This window comes from Gymnoscopelus braueri (genome assembly GCF_963280865.1).
Source record: "Gymnoscopelus braueri genome assembly, chromosome: 13".
Taxonomy (NCBI): domain Eukaryota; kingdom Metazoa; phylum Chordata; class Actinopteri; order Myctophiformes; family Myctophidae; genus Gymnoscopelus; species Gymnoscopelus braueri.
Genome location: NC_137615.1, coordinates 47,452,311 through 47,476,294, shown reverse-complemented (window position 1 = coordinate 47,476,294; position 23,984 = coordinate 47,452,311).

Below are 23,984 nucleotides of genomic sequence, written 5' to 3'. Positions count from 1 at the left end.
GTGACCCCCCCCCAAAATAATCATATTTGAAGTGGGGGACCCCCCCACCCTGACAAGCACTCCTGACAAGCACTTGGAATTGTAGGAGTTGAGGCATTAACATCAGTGTTACGAAACCCCTTTAAAAGTCTAGGGTAGAGTTTGCAACATAAAAATGTGAAGATGGAATTGTCGGGCTGTGGAGCATGAGGTGCAAATAAAGGAGACCACACAAGGTTTCAAAGTGCAAAGGTGGCCATTTTAGTGAGTTTCTTATTTACAAGATTTACATTACTATATGCACAGGGCATAAACAAAGAAGTTAGCCACTACCAGGGGACACAGGTGTTGCCAAAACAACAAAAGAAGCAGCTATAGGTAAACAAAAGACAGACTAACCAACTAAGTAAGTAGTATAGAAAACAAAAGCCTACACCTAAAGTTTGCTCTGGGAACATAAATGAGGGCTACAAAACAAGGCTACACAGACAGGGCTACAAACAGGTGAAATGGTTGAGAGAGACAGAGGTGGGACCCAGCCTTTTAGTGATTGACCGCGGGTCGGAAATTTCCAGCTGCCCCCCCGGAATGCGTCTGTATGACATCCGCCATACAGACGCTTCAGAGCCAGAAGAGGCGTCTACCTTTATATGTCTATGATCACTACAGCCTTTTATTCACCTGTTTCCTAGGCTGTGTGTTTTCCTCTTCCTGTCGATTTGATCCAATGAAATCCAATGAAACTGGTCAGATGACCAATGATATCCAATGAAATCGACAGGAAGTGGAAAACACACAGCCTAGGAAACAGGTGAATAGACAGCAGATGGTGGTGAATAGACAGCAGATGGTGGTGAATAGACAGCAGATGGTGGTGATTGGATGAAGGTGGGGCCAGGTAACAGGTTGATTGACAGCTGATGAGACCTGTAGTGAGTGACAGAGGAAAGGAGAGATAGACAAGTAGTCCATGAGCCAGAGCCCCAAAATTGAGCAATTATTATCGAAAGAGTGGGCAAAACCAAACCTATATTAAATTGTTCAGAGGGTCAATACGAGTAAATAAATGTACGATAACCTCACCACAGGAGCAGCTTTTTCATGGTTATCACACATTTTGTTATTTTCCCCATACGTACATGACAGGTGAAAAAATTTCAAAATTTAAAAAAGAGTTATCATAATGAAACTTCCTGAGTTGATTACTTACATGAAGACAATGATTTATCGTATTACAAGTTTTCTGAAATTGTATATTTAAATATGCAAATTAGGCATTTAGTCCATGAGCCAGAGCCCCAAAATTGAGCCAGATATTGAATATTCCCTCGTTAAAAAACTTTGACTCCAACATCTTAACAAAATTAAATAAGAATGTTGACTCAGGCTTTGTCCAATGTTGATTCTGGAAAGTTATGCAAATTCGGGTATATTCCTAATGCCCAATTTGCATATCTAAATATACAATTTCAGAAAACGTGTAATACGATAAATCATTGTCTTCATGTAAGTAATCAACTCAGGAAGTTTCATTATGATAACTCTTTTTTAAATTTTGACATTTTTTCACCTGTCATGTACGTATGGGGAAAATTACAAAATGTGTGATAACCATGAAAAAGCTGCTCCTGTGGTGAGGTTATCATACATTTATTTACTCGTATTGACCCTCTGAACAATTTAATATAGGTTTGGTTTTGCCCACTCTTTCGATAATAATTGCTCAATTTTGGGGCTCTGGCTCATGGACTAAAGGGGAGGAATAGAAATCCCAGACAAACCTGCGTGGAACGTAACCCACTGAGTCAAACTAAATATTGTGAAAGTAGCCGAACTACAAACTCACAACGCCTTGCACTCATCAGCTATTTTCAAAATGTTTGTCTCTTTCTTAGTTAATATTAGAAAATGTGGCCAATGTTCGTACATTTTTAGAATATAGTTTGTTGGTTAATTTTGCCGTAGTAATAATTATAGTATAATGTATTCCTTTCATTTTAGAGTTATTAAAAGGTCTTTAAAGTGTTGTCACTTTAGAAATGTGCAGATACCTTGTATACACTTGTACTGTATATTGGTACTGTTGCGTGAGAAAACTGTTGAAAATGTTGCACATTAAGCTTAATCATCTGGGGACCCCCCCAAAATCCCAGTTTGGGAACCATTGCTTTTTACAGGATTAGGACAAAAAAAAAGAACAGCTGTGTTCCAATGGATTCAATGTAGTTATTATATGGTGACAAGCTCTTTGTCACGGACTCACTCAGGAAGAACGGTGTAGGACCCAAACATGCAGAGAACACAAGGTTGTAGGCTGAAAACTGAAATCTTTACCAGAGCTGCAAACTCAAGTACACACCTCTAAAAGAGGGAACAAAGGTAACAAAGAATCTTCCTCACACGAGGGAAAAGCACAAACAAACAATTACTCGAGCTATAGGCAAATAACATGCACGACCGGCAGCAACACAAGACAATTAGAACCAGGAGCAGGGACACAACTAGACAGGACAGGGCTCACATGTCTAGGACGGGACACACAGGGTATAGGATAGGGTATATTGCTATAGCTTTCAAAATATTGCAAAACTAGTGAAAATAGCAGACCGTACAATGTAATCTGTAGATCAGCTTTTTTCACTACTTTTGTGTGAAACTGTTGTACCACAAAGTAGGGCATTATTTTACAAAAAAAAAAGAAAAAAAAAAGAAATCAGTTGAAATATGGAGATACAGCGTTTTCTGCCTGACAGCGCTGATATGCGCCTCACGCTGTATGTAGACTTGTCCACCAGAGAGTGCTGGAAATGCCCAAGGCGGCGGCTTAACTATGCACACCTCTAGTGCTGTCACCATGCACTGTTTTTAAAAATATTAAAGGCTTTTGAACTCTTTCCCTAAAAGAGTGTCTTGTTTTTTCCCTTTGTTGTACTTGTTCCCCACCCAAAGAGCACTTTTCATTACATTTTCATTCCGACTTCCGAGGCGAGCACTCCAGACCATTACCCTTTTCATGATCATGGGTTTGTTGCTACATTAAGTACGAGATTTCCTTTGTTAAAGGAAGTATTAAAATGTAAACCAAATGGACTCTTACGGGCGAAGACGTGCCCTTTTCAAAAGTGTTCGCCTGTAATGACATGCTCAAATCAGGGGACGCCAGGGTTAATATATGTATGAAGATTTTATTCAGTATTTATGCAGGGTTAGCCGTGGCAGTGACTGGCATACCCCGGGCCAGTGTCCCCACGGCTTGAGTGTGCCTGTGAGTGACACTCCCAGAGAGAGGCCAGCCGACAGCTTAATCCATTCATTCCGGGAACGCATACTGTCTGTGTCATTTTAGATTTGAGCTATAACCATTATTTCATCCTTTGGCTATTCAAAAATAGCAGATCTACAAGCTCATCTAGATCTGCTATTTTAGAAAAATCTTGAACATTAAGTGCAAAACTTTGAATACATTTTTCTTTTTTTAAACAGCATTTTTAACTAAAATCTTTGCTTCTGGAGGTCCCTGGAACAAAATATTTTACAAATGTTTACTTTAAAAACTATATATTCAAAGATTTGCACACATTTTCACGATAAAAAAAATAGCAGATCTACAAGCTCATAGCGTGGCTATTTTGGAATTTGAATCCTGAAAAGTGTCAGTTTTGGACTTATGAGGTTTCCACCCGAAAGAGACGATATACAGGTATATGTTTTATTTAAGTAAAAGTAGCAATAGCACAATGTAAAAATACTCTATTATAAGTAAAAGGGCTGTATTTGCGCTATGAGCTTGTAGATCTGCTATTTTCGAATAGCCAAAGACATCTTAAAATCACACAGATGCGTTCCCCGATTGAATGGGTTAACCTTTGCAGCGAATATCAAAACCTCAAGATTGTCATCTGAGATGAAGTTAAGTTGGAGTGGTGAGAAAGAAGCACTCAGATATATTTTGTTGCTGTCGGGCAGAAACCTTCTTTATCCGTATTGAAACTTTGTGTTTCTTTGTAAATTAATGCCCTACTTGATCGTGCTACTGCGTCACACAAAAGTATCAAAAACAGCAGATCTACAAGCTCGAAACGCGGCTATTTTGGAATTTGAATCCTGAAAAGTGTCAGTTTTGGACTTATACAGGTATATGTTTTTTTAAAGTAAAAGTAGCAATACTGCAATGTAAAAATACTCTATTATTATTAAAAGGCCTGTATTTAAAACAGGCCTTTAAGTACAATAGTTTTGGCTGCAAAATATACTTACAGTACCAAAGTAAAAGCACCAAAATATTAAATAAATAAATAAAAACTTTCAAGTTTCAAGTTTCAACTTTCAATACAAGCTTGTAGATCGGCTATTTTTAAATAGACACTATAAATAAGGGCTTTAGGGGTTCATGTAGGTTTTTTTTAATTAATAATCTAAATCTGCAAATTAAGTAACTAGTACGTAATCTTTTCAAATAATTGTAGCGCAGTAAAAAGTGCAACACTTGCCTCTGAGATGTAGCAGAGTAGAAGTATAAAGTATTGACATAATGGAGATAGTCCGGTCAACCATATGGGGTTTCAGTGGTTAAGTGCACTTGAGTAATGTACTTGCGTGCTGTGAGGAGGATCAGTTGTATGTGGGAATGAAGGATTTTACTATAGCACATCCAATCCCACACTTTTACACATCCAGCACAAATGCACACAGAAATACAGACAGACAAACAGATAGGATACAGGCAGGCAGGCAGGCAGGCAGGCAGGCAGACAGACAGACAGGGTAGATAAGATAGACAGACTGGGTAGATAAGATAGATAAGATAGATATACATTATATATCTATACTATATATCTATAGATATCTATATCTATGATTGCACTTCACGAGAGAGACTCCCTGACATGTAATTTCACAAGTCAAGAGAGTGACTTAACGCTATCACAGGGCGTGTGCGTCCAGAGCCATGGGAAATAAGAGATATCTAGCTGTGTGTGTGTGTGTGGGGGGGGGGGGGGGGGGGGGTCAAAGAGATAAAAGAGGGGGCAGCTGCCCCCGCCGCCCCCACCCCCCCCTCTTTAAATTATGACTGAGCTTTGACAGCCCTGACACTTTATTTTGGCACACGTCTATGTAACTGCATGGGGGCCATCTCAACAGAGCAGCGGAGTTATTGGAGGGTGCGTCTTTTGCGACACACAGCGGTCGCGGTATCGATCTCTGCTGCGTGGGTGGGGGTGAATATGTCTCCCCTTTGATGCTATGATTTTGGGAGATGTCATCCGTCTGATATGTTGAACCCATTAAGACCTGAAGACCTGAAGACATTCTACAAAATGTCTTCTAAATCCCAACAGTATTCTGAAAAAAAAAAAACATATGTTTCTATATCAGTGGTGCTCAAACTTTTTCATGTCAAGGACCCCCAAAATGATATGCATTTGGCCTCGGACCACCATCTCAAAATGTTTTGTTCCAGGGGGTCCCAGAAGCAAAGAATAGAGTTAAAAATGTTCACTTTAAACGATATATGTTCAAAGATTTGCACAAATGTTCACGATTTTTTTTAAATTGCAGCTCTACAAGCTCATAGCGCGGCATCAGTCCTTGACCATGTTTTGTGACGACTATAACTACACAACATGAGTGCAGTGCATGGCGGAATGTAGCCATGTCATTTGAAGAAAAAAAAAATATTTTACTGGGAGTAAAGGTAACAGTGTTTCCTTCGCAAATATACTTGAGTAAAATTGGAAAATTATGTTGGCACTGAAACTACTCTTGTCGTATCGTTTGTATATTTAGTTAGTTTAGACTTCCTAATCCATGTTTAATAGATACTTTTAATCCTGGATATACCATTCTCACGAGAACAATTTTATCAAAAAGTTACTACATGTAACTGAGTAAATGACCAGCCCCCTGTGTCAGAGGGAGAGCGTTCAGTGAGGGGCATTCTGGTCAGGCCGGTACAGATGTTCAGGCCTAATCAAGATAAATAAGAGTTAGTTCACTGCATGCTGAACATTCAATATGGTCAATGTCGGGTGGAAACCTTGTAAATCCAAAAAACGTCTACTTTCTGGGAAATGGGATAAAATGTAGTTATTTAGTCACAAAGCTCTTGTTAATACTTTTCATTGGTTCAATATTTATAAAACCCACAGACACACTTAACTTTCATTTTCCCTTTTTGTTTTTGCCTCGTGTGAAGTAGGTCATTCATTTAAGAAGAAAATATAAAATAGTTGAAATATGGAGATACATGGTTTCTGCCTGAAAAAGCAACAAGCCTGGGAGTGCATGGTCCCTGCGGAGCTCCAGGTCTTACACAATACCTCACTGAGAGGAAACCACAGCAACAGACCTTTAAACATCCCAATTAACAACTTTACTTCTACTGTACATTGATTGTGTAATGTGTGATTACTGTAGATGCTAGACAGTAAAATCCTGAGTGTCCATTTAACTCAGAAGAGTGTGCAAGTGGAAGTTGAAAACACTTAAGTATTCAAAAGGGAATGCTTTCAAACTTGCAAATTACAGTAGCACGTTTTCTTTTCGATATCAGTTCATTGCCGTTTTGACATTTAGACAATTTAAGAATAATTTCTAAATTGTTGTAAATGGTAAATTTGTATAGCGCTTTTATCCAAAGCGCTTTACATAGATTGTGCATTACATTCACCCATTCACACACAGACGGCGGAGGAAACCATGCAAGGCACCAACCTGCTCAACGGGAGCAATTAGGGGTTCAGCGTCTTGCTCAAGGACGCTTCGACACTAACTGGGGAGCCCCCCAGCCTGGGATCAAAAGTTCCCTCTACCCGGCCACTCTACCCCTGAGCCACTGCCGCCCCGTTGTAGTTTTTTGTTCACTCATTTTGAAATGGGGCATACAGTTAGAGCCTAATTGATAATGTATTTTTGTAAGTGTGGGTTCATCCCTAGAAATGTAGCGCTGTCCAAAAGTACATTTGTCTTTGAAATGTAGCGAGTGAAGTCATAAGCTTCCAAAACAAACAAACAAAAACATTAAGGTCAGTCCAAAAAGTTTGTCTAAAGAAGAGGGTAACTTATATTTTACATCAACAGATTTTATTTCACCTTCCCATTATGCACAAACTGGTCTTTGAAACAGCACCTTAAGAACACTGTACCTGCTGCTACCTTTTTAGACCCAGCCTCATGGCAGCACTTTATGCACACACCAGCACATGCTAATGTTTATTGTCTCCACCAGGCCGAAAGGCATGGCGAGAGAGTATGTTTTGCACCCTGTCCGTCCGTCCGTCCATGCGTCCTTCTGTCTTAGCCTGGGACCAGACGAATCTGCGAGTGCAAAAAAAAATTGCACTCTGCGATTTGGGTCTGGCACCGCTCCATAGAGAATCCATTTCCTGCTCCAGGAGATGTGGGTAACCAATCAGGGCCCAGAATTCGAATATGGGAGACTGTAATTGGTAGTTGGTTGTAGGTCTAACCAATTGCATCGAGGGCCATTGTTTTGATCCCGCCCCTTGGGAAAAAAAACGCTCATGGAAGCACCAGACTATAGTCTAGCTACGCCAGGCTACTTCTGTCTATGGACTGTCTTTTTTCACATGGGCCTGTTATAGCGCCACCAGGAGGCCATTTTTGCAATACAAGTTTTTTGACTACTCCTACAGATTTTGTCCAAACATCACGCAAATCGGTACACAGTATCTCTATAGTCTCAATTGCAGGAGTGCTCCGTTTGGAACAAAATGCCTCAAATCATGAACACAGCATGGAATTTCCGTGACATTTTATACACACATTTTCACTAGGCCGAGGAAGAAATGGCACTTGATTTTTTTTAAATCAGCCTCATGGTGGCGCTATAACAGGCGCAACTTATATACACAACACATTAGATATTACTCCTTCAGATTGTATCCAAATTTCACGCAAATCGGTACACATGATCTCTAGTTATGTGATCAAGACAAATGTTTGATTTTTCAAATTCCATCCTGATTGGCTAAGATTAACATCTAAAGTTTGCAGGAGTGGCCTGTTTTGAACAAAATGCCGCAAATCATGAACGCAGCGTCCGATTGCGGTGAAACCGAGACTGTCCCCTGGTGACAAAGATGCATATGCCTCCTGGGCTTTCCCAGTTAACACGCATTGCAGTAATAATGGCCAAACCTTTTTGGGCCATTTCAAGGCATCAGCCGTGCGCTCAAACAGACCAAAGTAATTATCCACATTTTTAACATTAAATGGAGGAATCATTCGAATGCATTTGTTCACATCGAAATCAGATTTAGTACCACTTGAATATTGTGGAGAGGGCTGGTTTAGCTCTAACTCTTTTAGACGGATTTCCTTTTTAGTCTGCTCTTCCAACTCCATCTGCTTAAACCTCAACTCCTGCTCTTTAAGCTCGGCTATCGCTGCCCTCTCATTCTTCTTGTCCTGCAATTCTATTCGGCGCATCTCTAACTCCAATTTACTAATACTCTGATCAGGAGCAGCCTGTCTTGCCGGTGAAGCGGCTATACCAGGATCTGGCAACATGCCTTGCTCAAACAATGCAGTATGCAATTCATGCTTTACAGTTTTCTTTGCTTGGGTCTTTGAACCCGTGACCTTGTAATGATCAGCAATAGAAATTAAATTATCCTTGGTACATTTTCTGAATGCTTCAAGGGAAGGCTGTTTGACAAAATCGTCCAGCTTAAACTCCATTTTGAGTGAAAAACACTGCCCAACACCACACTCAGAAAAAGTGGTGACTTACAAAGGGTGTGCACAAACCTAGGTCTACCAAAGCAAATAACAAGTTTATCAGAAACTCAGTAAAGTCAAATTAACACGAAGAGAATAACTGATATACTTTGAAAACAAAAGATAGCCTAAAGTAACTTAAGGTTGAAAAAATAAATCCAAACCTTCAGATGAAATTAATCAAGGAGAAAAAAAAAGTTTTGACGAGCCCCCATTATGTTACGGTCTCCAAACAATAATACGCAATCAGTGGTTCAACCTGGAGACCCTAACATACAGTAAGGATGGACACCACAAACATTGGCATTTTTATTTACTTCCCACAATACAAAATAGGATATTGAGGAACAAACAATCCAAAATACTTTACCAATGAAGAATGAAAAGGAGGCCTGGAGATGCCAAGTAAAGAGAATGGAGGGGGGACCAGGCCACCCCCTATAGGGACGCCGAAGCTGCTCCCCCATCCCTAACAAAACCAGGTACTACTGAACTAAAAAGTAAACGAAAAGAGGGAACTGCCGGCCATCTCCAGGCCAAACTAAAATAAACAAAATACTTAAAGAAAAGCCTTTTGGGCCGGAATAAACAAGGGTGTGGGATCTGATGTGTTGCTGGGTCTGTGTCTCCAGAAGTACTGGAATCTGGCTGGCTTTATAGTGCCTTGATTGGGGCGGCAGCAATCACAGATCAGCTGCAGGTGTATGGAATCGGATCACTGCCAATACTCCTAACTTCAAATAAAGGTTTCAGAACCTTGAAAACCTTTTTTGCAAGACTGAAAACTCGTTTCGAATCTCTGAAAAAAGTGTTGAATCTCTGAAAAAAGTGTTGAATCTCTGAAAAAAGTGTTGATAGGCCGAAAACAAAATTCAAAACTCTGAACAAATATTTTACAGTGTTTCGCCAACACATTTTCAGAGTTTCAAATTTGTCACAAACACACTTTCAGAATATGCATTTTGGCACTGTTCTCCCTGGGTATTATTTTGTTTTACATGTGTGAAACCTTGTAAACTCCTGACTTAAAATAAAGGGTTCAAAAGGCTTGAAAATAATTTCAAGACTGAGAACTGGTTTTGAATCTTTGAAAAAAGTGTTGATAGGCTGAAAGTGTTTCTCAAATCCTTGCAAACACATTTTACAGTGTTTCGTCAACACCTTTTCAGAGTTTCAAATTGGTCACAAACACACTTTCAGAATATGCATTTTGGCACTGTTCTCCTTGGGTATTATTTTGTTTTCCATGTTAGAAACCTTTTAAATGGGAATCTTTTTTGAAACTAGCAACTTTATTGTTGAAAGACTGAAAAAAAAATCAATGGTTAAACTTTATTTTGAAACTGTGATTTAGCGTCACACACACAGCAGCACATTCTCCTCAAATCTCTGAACACACACACACACACACGCGCGCGCGCACGCACACACACAGCAGCAGCGGCGGCAGAGGCATGCCATAAGTGTTGAAACTCTGAAACTGCTACTCGAAACCTCGCAGGGAGGCGGGGGGGAGCGGAGGCGGGACCAGAGGCGGGGCCGTTTGAAGTCCATTCCATTCGCTCCAAATGACACACTTCAGTTTTATTCATGGTTTACACAGGAAATAATGAACTGATTACAATAATGTAAATTCTCTCAAATCAGTAACAGGTAGGTGATACATATGCCCATCAAATATGGTTTTATTGAAAGGCAATCCAGGTACCAACATTCGGGGAATATCTGACGGCTTGGAGCGCCTCAGTGCGGCTGCAGAGTTCATCTTGGAATTTGTCATTACAATTTTACTGTAATCCACATTCCTAAACCCCCCCACTCCTACACCCCCCCCCCCCCCAAAGGGACCCCCCCCCAAAGGGACCCCCCCCCCCCCTGGCCCAAGGGGTCACTCATAATAATTCTATATCAGCATATTTTGTGCATTCAAACAGAACAGTTGAGATTTCATTTGGCCAGATCTCTGGCAATTGTACTTGAATTCTTATAATTTTAATGTTTATATGGTCTTTCAAGTTTATATTTTCATTTGGTATCAGTCATGAATTTATTAGAATGTATTAGAATTCATTTTCTCTATTGATATCAAGCCGGATTTTCCCACGTGCGCAAGTGCATGCTGTAACATAATAATACACAACGTGTACTGTACATATATATAGCCCACTGTAGGCTAACATTTTTGGGGGTTTTAGCTATGGACCCTCAAGCTCCAAGCTCCACCTTAGCGCCGCTAATGGAGCGGTTTCAGAAAAGAAAAATGAAAAAAATTAAACCGAAAAAAAGGTGTGTCTGTCTATCTATAAATCTATCTAAATATCTATCTATCTATCTATCAAACTATCTATCTCCAGCATGTTGTTCAACAAATAGCAGATCTACAAGCTCACAACAACTGTTATTGTGAGCTTATCTGCTATTTTCAAATAGCGTATGTATAAAATACGTCTGAATTGGTTAGTGATTCATAATATAATCATTTATATCTGCGAAGTGTAGGATTATTATAATTATTATTATTATATCACAATTAAAGTAAGCGCATCGGTTAGTGTGATTCGGTCTGTCTGTCTGTCTGTCTGTCTGTCTGTGTATATGTATCTATCTATCTATGTATCTTGTAGATCGATCGATCTGTCTGTCTGTCTGTCTGTCTGTCTGTCTGTCTGTCTGTCTGTCTGTCTGTCTGTCTGTCTGTCTGTCTGTCTGTCTGTCTGTCTGTCTGTCTGCCTGTCTATCTAACTATCTATCTCCAGCAATATGTACCACTTGCCTACAGCTGCCCCCCCCCCCCCCCCAATAAATAATATCAGTCCAGTAATGACAGCCCCAGATGTAAGCTCCCAACGCGGTGATTAGCAACACGTTGTTCAACAAATAGCAGATCTACAAGCTCGGTTACTGTGAGCTTGTAGATCTGCTATTTTCAAATAGCGTATGTATAAAATAGGTCTGAAGTGGTTAGTGTATGGTTCATAATATAATAATTTATATCAGACAGACAGACAGACAGACAGACAGACTGGTTCAGTCCATTAATGTTGTATTCAGAATAATAAAAAAAAATATATATATTATTATTATTATTATTATCATCATTATTATTACCCTTATTATTATTACCCTTATTATTGTTATTATTATTACCCATATTATTATTATTACTACAACTTGTTATATCCACATAATAAGGCACGCTACTAGAAGGGTGAGCTTTATAGGTCCATCTTTACTGGGTAACAAACATGTACGCTGGCAACGCACGTTACAAGCCGGTACAACAACAGAGCAGTCACACTTTACGGTCTAGTGTCGTAAACACAACGGTACACTCATACACAACATTTCCCCCCCCCATAGAAAACCATGAAACACAACCCCACCCCCCCAATGTCTTATGCATTCAGAAATTGGTAACATAGTCCTTGAGGTAATCTGGTCGAGCCCGGTCTCGAACTGGCCGTGCCACGGGCACCACCGGGTGGTCATTAGGTGCCGGAGGGCGCACCACCACCGGGTGGTCATCAGGTGCCACAGGGCGCACCGGGGGCAAGTCCATATCACCTGCTGTAAACTCAAAGTCAGTATTAGCCCACATACCTGCGGCAGCAGGCGGTGTAACAGGCATGGCAGCCTCCGGCCCCACGACAGCAGGTGGTGGCACTCGCCGAATGCGCCTGGCATGCCAGCGTGACCCATCGGACAGGCGGAAAGTGGCAGGCCCCAGCTGGTCGGTTATCTGCATAGGCGTGGACCAGAAAGACTGCAGCTTGTGGCCCCTGTGAGGGCGGCGGACGCGGACCCAGTCCAGGGCCGCGAACGATGGAGTCTTCACCCTCCGTGTCCTGTCGAAACGCTGCTTCATCTGACGCTGCCGGTGGCGGACTCTGTTGCGCCCTCGAGCTGAAGGTGGCACCATCACGGAAGCCCTCAGTCGATCCAAAGGCAGCTGCAGCTCCCGTCCCAACATGAGGAATGCTGGGGAGCAACCGGTAGTGGAATGCTGTGAGGCTCTGTAGTGCAGAAGCGTGCGGCGAAGAGCTGTAGAGAAGGAGAAGCCATCTGCCAGGTGAGCTCTGATGCCATTCTTCAGTGTCTGGTTAAATCTTTCCACCCCCCCGTTGGCCTCAGGGTGGTAGAATGATGTACGGACGTGCTTTATGCCCTTGTCCTCCAGGAAGGCAGCAAACTCCGCAGAGATAAACTGGGGGCCATTATCCGTCGTGATGGCCGTAGGGTGCCCCCAGCGGGAGAAGAGCAAGTCCAGGAACTCAGTCACCACGCGGGTGGTAACAGTCCCCGTGGAGAGCACCTCAGGCCACTTGGAATGAAGGTCGTACACCACCACCATGAAACGCTGGTGGTGTGGGACTGCATGAAGCTCCCCGCAGATGTAGAGCTGGAGGTGCTCCCAGGGCTTGTCAGGCCAATGCAGCGGTTGCAGCGGCGGCGGGGCGGGTGGGCCGGTTTTTCCACTGAGAAGGCAAGCTGTACAGTCCCTCACTAAGGCCTTGATGTCTCTGTCAATGCCAGGCCACCACACCAGGTCACGACAGCGCTGCTTCACCCTCACAATGCCCAGATGACCCTCGTGGGCCATGGTCAAGATACATGGTCTTAGGCAGTCAGGCACCACGGTGCAGAGGCCGCGGGCTATGCAGACGTCATTCCAGCAGGACAGCTCGTCCTTGACCCGGTGAAAGGGAACCAGCTGGTCTGGGACCTTAGCGGGCCCCCCCTAGCGGATAAAAGTGCGGAGCTGGGAGAGCACCGGGTCCTGTTCCGAGGCTGTCTGGAGCTCTTGGAGTGAGACTGTAGGCTGGAGTGGAGAGTGGATCATCTGGATGAGGCCCTGCTCAGCGGAGTCAGGACCAGGATCTGGAGAAGGGCCGGGGGTTGCCCGTGACAGTAGGTCTGCTACTACGTTGTCACGACCTGGAGTGAATTGCAGGCTGAAGTTATACTGCTGGAGCCGCTCCGACCAGCGATGGATCCTGAGTGGCCTATGCCCTGTGCCAGACGTTGCGAGCAGAGCCGTGAGGGCCTGGTGATCCGTCCGCAGTGTGAAGGAACGGCCATACAAGTACATATGCCAACGCTCGCTCGCTCAGATGCAAGCCAAGGCCTCCCGTTCCCCCACTGAGTACTTTTGTTCTGCTGAGTTAGAGCCCGAGAGGCAAAAGCGATGGGCCGCTCAACGCCAGCATGGATCTGGGACAGCACAGCCCCCAGCGCTGGAGGCGTCACAGGTGAGGAGTGTGGGGCTTGCGAGGTCGAAGTGTGCGAGCACGGGTGGCGAGGTGAGCTGGACTTTGAGCTGCTGGACGGCGTCTGAACAGGCGGGGGTCCAAACCCATGGTGCGTCCTTCTTTAACAGCTCGCGCAGCGGGGCTGTGGTGGCCGAATACTGAGGGAGAAAACGTAAGTAGTAGGCTGTCATTCCGAGGAACGAGGCCACTTGGGCTGGACAGGCAGGCTCAGGGAGGCGTAGCACAGCCTCCACATTAGACTGGAGTGGACGGAGCCCCTTGGCATTCAGGCGGAACCCCACAAACTCTATCTCAGGCACGGCGAAGACACATTTGTCCCCGTTCAGAGTGAGGTGCTGGCTGGCAAGGACATGGAGGACTCGGCGAAGGCGCTCGTCGTGGGCAGCAGGCGTTGAGCCATGAACCACAATGTCAATCAAATAGATCGCTACCCCAGGGATGCCTGCTAGTATGGTGGCCATGATTTTCTGGAAACAGCTGGGGGCCGAGCTGGGTCCGAAAGGCATCCTCGTGTATCGAAACACCCCCATGTGTGTGACAAAGGCGGTGAGACTCCGGCTGTCAGGGTGTAGAGGAACCTGCAGATAGCCCTGCCGAAGATCCAGCTTTGTGAATATGGTAGAACCATGGAACTGTGTGGTCAGTTCCTCCGCTGTAGGCAACGGGTACTTGTCGGGGATGACTGCCTTGTTAACTGCCTTGAGATCAATGCACAGGCGCAGCTTCCCTGTCTTCTTCCGCACAGCCACCAGATTCGAGATCCATGGTGCCGCGTTGACTGGCTCAATTATGCCTGCCTCCAAGAGGTTGTTGAGCTCTCCAGCCACCTCGTCGCGCAGGGCAAGAGGAACGCGTCGCAGGGGCTGGATGACAGGGTGTACATCAGGGTTGAGGAGGGGCTGGTGGTTAAAGGCAGTGAGGCAACCCAGCCCAGCGAACAGTCCAGGCCATTGTTGGGGCCACAGTGAATCAACATGGTGGATAGTGAGCCCACTGTAATCCATGAGCACAAAACCTAGGTCAGTGAACAAGTCCAGGCCCATGAGGTTAGCACCGTGGCTTGCCACTTGGAATGTGAAAGAGGAAACAGTCTTAGTGCCATAGCGCACCGCGGAGCTGAAGGTGCCCACAATGTTAATTTTGGAATTACCATAACCCTTGAGGGGCACTTTGGACGGCGCAGCAAGCGTGTGGTGTGGGAAAAATTGTGTGACTGTAGCCGCATTCAAGAGGGACGCGTTAGCCCCAGTGTCGAGCAGTAACGGCAGGCACACGCCATCAAGCTCCACAGTACACACCTTGAACGGCCGGCGAGCAGCACTCACAGAGTGTATAGTAGTCGTGGGTGCAGGGTCAGTAGCTGAGAAAGGCTGCCGTGGGGTGGTGGCCGGGGTAGAACGGCAAACCTTGGAAAAATGGTTTTGTTTACCACAACGTTGGCAACGCTGGACCCTGGCGGGACAGTTTTGGGCTCTGGAAGCATGTGATGATGAGCCGCAGTTACTGCAGCACTGACCTGGGGGGCGCTGTCGTCCAGCATAGTTTATGTGGGAAGCGTCCTGGAGAGGATCAGGGCTAGCTGAACGCGATGGGGACTCGACCTGCTGTGCTGTGAGTGCAGGCAGTGGAGATGAGGCGCAAGCCAATTGCCTGGCAAACCCCTCTGCTGTCTCAAGTTGAAAAGCTATTTCCACAGCCTTATGGAGAGTCAGATCATCTGGGGACATTATCAATTTCTCACGAACCTTTGGGTTGTTTGTGTGCTCGGCTAGCTGGTCTCTAATCATTTCGTCCTGTAATGCTTCAAACTTGCACAGGCTGGCCAAACCCCTCAGATCGGCCACATATTGGTGAACTGACTCACCCGCACGTTGTCGGCGCTGGCGAAACAAAATCCTACGGAGGATAACGCTTTGTGGGGCTGCAAAATGTCCAGACAGTAATGTGACACAGTCTGCATATTTTTCGGCGGTCCCAAGAGTGGTGAATATCCGCTGTCCTTCTGTGCCCAGGCAGTGGATTAAGATGGCCCTTTTCCGTGCATCGCTTACGTCCGTGAGTCCCAGAGCCGTGATGTAGGTCTCGAACGACCCCAGCCGGCGAGTCCATGGTACAGGAGGCTCGCCCGGGAACGATAAGAAAGCGGGAGGCGGTGAGAAAGTCATCTCCATCCTCGTCGTCAATGTTATATCCACATAATAAGGCACGCTACTAGAAGGGTGAGCTTTATAGGTCCGTCTTTACTGGGTAACAAACATGTACGCTGGCAACGCACGTTACAAGCCGGTACAACAACAGAGCAGTCACACTTTACGGTCTAGTGTCGTAAACACAACGGTACACTCATACACAACACAACTACTATTACGCTATTGTTATTATTATTATTATTATTATTATTACCCTTATAGGTTTTTGTGTTCACCGGCCATAGCGGCTATGGCCGGTGAACAGTCCAAATTTCCAGGCCCCACTCTGCGGCCTGTGGGGGCGTGAAAATTCAGGGGGCGGACTCTACATGTCCTCTGGGCCCCCCTCTGCGCGTGAACACCACTTGTTCGCCCATCGGTCTTACGGATTACCCACACGGATGTTTTTCCCCTTGTTTACGTTTTAGGGTCCTATCTTGCAGTTCAAGCATAATTCCACAGGGTGGGTGGCAGGGTGGCAGAATATGAGCCAAAACTATTAGAAGTGAACTGTGTACACCTCCCACACTGTACTATGGGAAACGGCCTACTATTAGAACTATGGGCTGTGTACATTGTGTACACCTCCAATACAATGCTATGGTAAATGGCGTTTACCATCATGTGACCTCCCGGGACGCTGTTTCTCGCCAATTCCCGCCTAGTCCCGCCTAGTACAGCCTAGTCCAGCCTAGTACAGCCTAGTCCAGCCTAGTCCAGCCTATTATAACCTAGTCCAGCCTAGTCCAGCCTAGTCCAGCCTATTACAGCCTAGTCCAGCCTATTACAGCCTAGTCCAGCCTATTACAGCCTAGTCCAGCCTAGTCCAGCCTATTATAGCCTAGTCCAGCCTTTTACAGCCTAGTCCAGCATAGCCCAACCTAGTCCAGCCTATTACAATCTAGTACAGCCTAGTCCAGCCTAGTCCGGCCTAGTCCAGCCTAGTCCAACCTATTACAGGCTGTTCCAGCCTAGTACATCCTAGTACAGCCTATTACAGCCTATTACAGCCTAGTCCAGCCTAGTCCCACCTATTATGGCCTAGTCCAGCCTATTAAAGCCTAGTCCAACCTATTCAAGCCTAGTCCAGCTTAGTCCCGCCTATTAAAGCCTAGTCCAGCCTATTACAGCTTAGTCCAGCCTATTACAGCCTAGTCCAGCCTAGTACGGCCTAGTACAACCTAATAGAGCCTAGTAGAGCCCAGTACAACCTAGTCTTAACTAGTCCAGTCTGTTCCATGCTAGTAGAGCCTATATTGCCCTCCCCTAGTCTGTTCCATCAAAAGGCTGGACTAGGCTAGAACTGGGTGTACTAGGCTTTACTGTACTAGACTCTACTGGTCGCTAATAGGCTGTTTTAAGCTCTAGTAGGCTTTGCTAGGCTGTACTGGGCTCTATTAGGCTAAAGAAGGCAGTAATTTACTTTGGCCTACAAAGGTACATGCAAAACTATTGCTCGTGCACACACAAGCTATGGCCCGTGTACACAGTGGTTAGTCCCTATGGTCTGAGTATCTACAGGGCTGACAAGGGACTAGTAAAGCCTAATAAAGAGTATTAGAGTCTGGTACAGCCTAGTACAACCTAGTCTAGCCTAGTCCAGCCTGTTCCATGCTAGTATAGCCTATACCACCCTCCCCTAGTCTGTTCTCCCAAAAGGCTGGACTAGTCTTGGATGTACTAGGCTGTACTGTACTGTACTAGACTCTACTGGTCTCTAATAGGCTGTTTTAAGCTCTAGTAGGCTTTGCTAGGCTTTACTGGGCTCTATTAGGCTATAGAAGCCAGTACTTTACTTTGGCCTACAAAGGCTCTTGCAAAACTATTGCTCGTGAACACACAAGCTATGGCCCGTGTACACAGTGTTTAGTCCCTATGGTCTGAGTATCTAAAGGGCTGACAAGGGACTAGTAAAGCCTAATAAAGAGTATTAGAGTCTGGTACAGCCTAGTACACTCTAGTCTAGCCTAGTCCAGTCTGTTCCATGCTAGTATAGCCTATACCAACCTCCACTACTCTGTTCTCCCAACAGGCTGGACTATACTAGTCTTGGGTGCACTAGGCTGTACTGTACTGTACTGTACTGTACTAGACTCTACTGGTCTCTAATAGGCTGTTTTAAGCTCTAGTAGGCTTTGCTAGGCTTTACTGGGCTCTATTAGGCTATAGAAGCCAGTACTTTACTTTGACCTACAAAGGCTCTTGCAAAACTATTGCTCGTGAACACACAAGCTATGGCCCGTGTACACAGTGTTTAGTCCCTATGGTCTGAGTATCTAAAGGGCTGACAAGGGACTAGTAAAGCCTAATAGAGAGTATTAGAGTCTGGTACAGCCTAGTACACTCTAGTCTAGCCTAGTCCAGCCTGTTCCATGCTAGTATAGCCTATACCAACCTCCACTACTCTGTTCTCCCAACAGGCTGGACTATACTAGTCTTGGGTGCACTAGGCTGTACTGTACTGTACTGTACTGTACTAGACTCTACTGGTCTCTAATAGGCTGTTTTAAGCTCTAGTAGGCTTTGCTAGGCTTTACTGGGCTCTATTAGGCTATAGAAGCCAGTACTTTACTTTGGCCTACAAAGGCTCTTGCAAAACTATTGCTCGTGAACACACAAGCTATGGCCCGTGTACACAGTGTTTAGTCCCTATGGTCTGAGTATCTAAAGGGCTGACAAGGGACTAGTAAAGCCTAATAGAGAGTATTAGAGTCTGGTACAGCCTAGTACACTCTAGTCTAGCCTAGTCCAGCCTGTTCCATGCTAGTATAGCCTATACCCACCTCCCCTACTCTGTTCTCCCAACAGGCTGGACTATACTAGTCTTGGGTGCACTAGGCTGTACTGTACTGTACTGTACTGTACTAGACTCTACTGGTCTCTAATAGGCTGTTTTAAGCTCTAGTAGGCTTTGCTAGGCTTTACTGGGCTCTATTAGGCTATAGAAGCCAGTACTTTACTTTGGCCTACAAAGGCTCTTGCAAAACTATTGCTCGTGAACACACAAGCTATGGCCCGTGTACACAGTGTTTAGTCCCTATGGTCTGAGCATCTAAAGGGCTGACAAGGGACTAGTAAAGCCTAATAGAGAGTATTAGAGTCTGGTACAGCCTAGTACACTCTAGTCTAGCCTAGTCCAGCCTGTTCCATGCTAGTATAGCCTATACCAACCTCCACTACTCTGTTCTCCCAACAGGCTGGACTATACTAGTCTTGGGTGCACTAGGCTGTACTGTACTGTACTGTACTAGACTCTACTGGTCTCTAATAGGCTGTTTTAAGCTCTAGTAGGCTTTGCTAGGCTTTACTGGGCTCTATTAGGCTATAGAAGCCAGTACTTTACTTTGGCCTACAAAGGCTCTTGCAAAACTATTGCTCGTGAACACACAAGCTATGGCCCGTGTACGCAGTGTTTAGTCCCTATGGTCTGAGTATCTAAAGGGCCGACAAGGGACTAGTAAAGCCTAATAGAGAGTATTAGAGTCTGGTACAGCCTAGTACACTCTAGTCTAGCCTAGTCCAGCCTGTTCCATGCTAGTATAGCCTATACCAACCTCCACTACTCTGTTCTCCCAACAGGCTGGACTATACTAGTCTTGGGTGCACTAGGCTGTACTGTACTGTACTGTACTAGACTCTACTGGTCTCTAATAGGCTGTTTTAAGCTCTAGTAGGCTTTGCTAGGCTTTACTGGGCTCTATTAGGCTATAGAAGCCAGTACTTTACTTTGGCCTACAAAGGCTCTTGCAAAACTATTGCTCGTGAACACACAAGCTATGGCCCGTGTACACAGTGTTTAGTCCCTATGGTCTGAGTATCTAAAGGGCTGACAAGGGACTAGTAAAGCCTAATAGAGAGTATTAGAGTCTGGTACAGCCTAGTACACTCTAGTCTAGCCTAGTCCAGCCTGTTCCATGCTAGTATAGCCTATACCAACCTCCCCTACTCTGTTCTCCCAACAGGCTGGACTATACTAGTCTTGGGTGCACTAGGCTGTACTGTACTGTACTGTACTGTACTAGACTCTACTGGTCTCTAATAGGCTGTTTTAAGCTCTAGTAGGCTTTGCTAGGCTTTACTGGGCTCTATTAGGCTATAGAAGCCAGTACTTTACTTTGGCCTACAAAGGCTCTTGCAAAACTATTGCTCGTGAACACACAAGCTATGGCCCGTGTACACAGTGTTTAGTCCCTATGGTCTGAGTATCTAAAGGGCTGACAAGGGACTAGTAAAGCCTAATAGAGAGTATTAGAGTCTGGTACAGCCTAGTACACTCTAGTCTAGCCTAGTCCAGCCTGTTCCATGCTAGTATAGCCTATACCAACCTCCACTACTCTGTTCTCCCAACAGGCTGGACTATACTAGTCTTGGGTGCACTAGGCTGTACTGTACTGTACTGTACTGTACTAGACTCTACTGGTCTCTAATAGGCTGTTTTAAGCTCTAGTAGGCTTTGCTAGGCTTTACTGGGCTCTATTAGGCTATAGAAGCCAGTACTTTACTTTGGCCTACAAAGGCTCTTGCAAAACTATTGCTCGTGAACACACAAGCTATGGCCCGTGTACACAGTGTTTAGTCCCTATGGTCTGAGTATCTAAAGGGCTGACAAGGGACTAGTAAAGCCTAATAGAGAGTATTAGAGTCTGGTACAGCCTAGTACACTCTAGTCTAGCCTAGTCCAGCCTGTTCCATGCTAGTATAGCCTATACCAACCTCCACTACTCTGTTCTCCCAACAGGCTGGACTATACTAGTCTTGGGTGCACTAGGCTGTACTGTACTGTACTGTACTAGACTCTACTGGTCTCTAATAGGCTGTTTTAAGCTCTAGTAGGCTTTGCTAGGCTTTACTGGGCTCTATTAGGCTATAGAAGCCAGTACTTTACTTTGGCCTACAAAGGCTCTTGCAAAACTATTGCTCGTGAACACACAAGCTATGGCCCGTGTACACAGTGTTTAGTCCCTATGGTCTAAGGATAAGGATAATTCCTTTTAACAGGTCGTTCATGAAAGTCCTTGCGGTCTTGTTTCCAATGAGAACCTGTGAGCAATTGGGGTTAAGAGTCTTGCTCAGGGACAAATTTCATATCATCGGCACATATGCTGGGATAACCTGGAATCGAACCTGGGGCAACCAGGGCCAGCTGGTTCCCTAGGCGGGCTCACTAACCACTCAGCTATGGCCGCCCCAATCTGAGTATCTAAAGGGCTGACAAGGGACTAGTAAAGCCTAATAGAGAGTATTAGAGTCTGGTACAGCCTAGTACACTCTAGTCTAGCCTAGTCCAGCCTGTTCCATGCTAGTATAGCCTATACCAACCTCCACTACTCTGTTCTCCCAACAGGCTGGACCATACTAGTCTTGGGTGCACTAGGCTGTACTGTACTGTACTGTACTAGACTCTACTGGTCTCTAATAGGCTGTTTTAAGCTCTAGTAGGCTTTGCTAGGCTTTACTGGGCTCTATTAGGCTATAGAAGCCAGTACTTTACTTTGGCCTACAAAGGCTCTTGCAAAACTATTGCTCGTGAACACACAAGCTATGGCCCGTGTACACAGTGTTTAGTCCCTATGGTCTGAGTATCTAAAGGGCTGACAAGGGACTAGTAAAGCCTAATAGAGAGTATTAGAGTCTGGTACAGTCTAGTACACTCTAGTCTAGCCTAGTCCAACCTGTTCCATGCTAGTATAGCCTATACCAACCTCCACTACTCTGTTCTCCCAACAGGCTGGACTATACTAGTCTTGGGTGCACTAGGCTGTACTGTACTGTACTGTACTAGACTCTACTGGTCTCTAATAGGCTGTTTTAAGCTCTAGTAGGCTTTGCTAGGCTTTACTGGGCTCTATTAGGCTATAGAAGCCAGTACTTTACTTTGGCCTACAAAGGCTCTTGCAAAACTATTGCTCGTGAACACACAAGCTATGGCCCGTATACACAGTGTTTAGTCCCTATGGTCTGAGTATCTAAATGGCTGACAAGGGACTAGTAAAGCCTAATAGAGAGTATTAGAGTCTGGTACAGCCTAGTACACTCTAGTCTAGCCTAGTCCAGCCTGTTCCATGCTAGTATAGCCTATACCAACCTCCACTACTCTGTTCTCCCAACAGGCTGGACTATACTAGTCTTGGGTGCACTAGGCTGTACTGTACTGTACTGTACTAGACTCTACTGGTCTCTAATAGGCTGTTTTAAGCTCTAGTAGGCTTTGCTAGGCTTTACTGGGCTCTATTAGGCTATAGAAGGCAGTACTTTACTTTGGCCTACAAAGGTTCATGCAAAACTATTGCTCGTGAACACACAAGCTATGGCCCGTGTACACAGTGGTTAGTCCCTATGGTCTGAGTATCTACAGGGCTGACAAGGGACTAGTACAGCCTAATAGAGAGTATTAGAGTCTGGTACAGCCTAGTACAATCTAGTCTATCCTAGTCCAGCCTTATCAGTCCTAGCATAGCCTGGTACCCCCTCCCCTATTCTGTTCTCCCAACAGGCTGGAGTAGGCTAGACCTGGGTGTACTAGGCTTTACTGTACTAGTCTCTGCTGGGCTCTAATAGTCTGCTTTCAGCTCTAGTAGGCTTTGCTAGGCTGTACTGGGCTCTATTAGGCTATAGAAGGCAGTACTTTACTTTGGCCTACAAAGGCTCTTGCAAAACTATTGCTCGTGAACACACAAGCTATGGCCCGTGTACACAGTGTTTAGTCCCTATGGTCTGAGTATCTAAAGGGCTGACAAGGGACTAGTAAAGCCTAATAGAGAGTATTAGAGTCTGGTACAGCCTAGTACACTCTAGTCTAGCCTAGTCCAGCCTGTTCCATGCTAGTATAGCCTATACCAACCTCCACTACTCTGTTCTCCCAACAGGCTGGACCATACTAGTCTTGGGTGCACTAGGCTGTACTGTACTGTACTGTACTAGACTCTACTGGTCTCTAATAGGCTGTTTTAAGCTCTAGTAGGCTTTGCTAGGCTTTACTGGGCTCTATTAGGCTATAGAAGCCAGTACTTTACTTTGGCCTACAAAGGCTCTTGCAAAACTATTGCTCGTGAACACACAAGCTATGGCCCGTGTACACAGTGTTTAGTCCCTATGGTCTGAGTATCTAAAGGGCTGACAAGGGACTAGTAAAGCCTAATAGAGAGTATTAGAGTCTGGTACAGCCTAGTACACTCTAGTCTAGCCTAGTCCAACCTGTTCCATGCTAGTATAGCCTATACCAACCTCCACTACTCTGTTCTCCCAACAGGCTGGACTATACTAGTCTTGGGTGCACTAGGCTGTACTGTACTGTACTGTACTGTACTAGACTCTACTGGTCTCTAATAGGCTGTTTTAAGCTCTAGTAGGCTTTGCTAGGCTTTACTGGGCTCTATTAGGCTATAGAAGCCAGTACTTTACTTTGGCCTACAAAGGCTCTTGCAAAACTATTGCTCGTGAACACACAAGCTATGGCCCGTATACACAGTGTTTAGTCCCTATGGTCTGAGTATCTAAAGGGCTGACAAGGGACTAGTAAAGCCTAATAGAGAGTATTAGAGTCTGGTACAGCCTAGTACACTCTAGTCTAGCCTAGTCCAGCCTGTTCCATGCTAGTATAGCCTATACCAACCTCCACTACTCTGTTCTCCCAACAGGCTGGACTATACTAGTCTTGGGTGCACTAGGCTGTACTGTACTGTACTGTACTAGACTCTACTGGTCTCTAATAGGCTGTTTTAAGCTCTAGTAGGCTTTGCTAGGCTTTACTGGGCTCTATTAGGCTATAGAAGGCAGTACTTTACTTTGGCCTACAAAGGTTCAT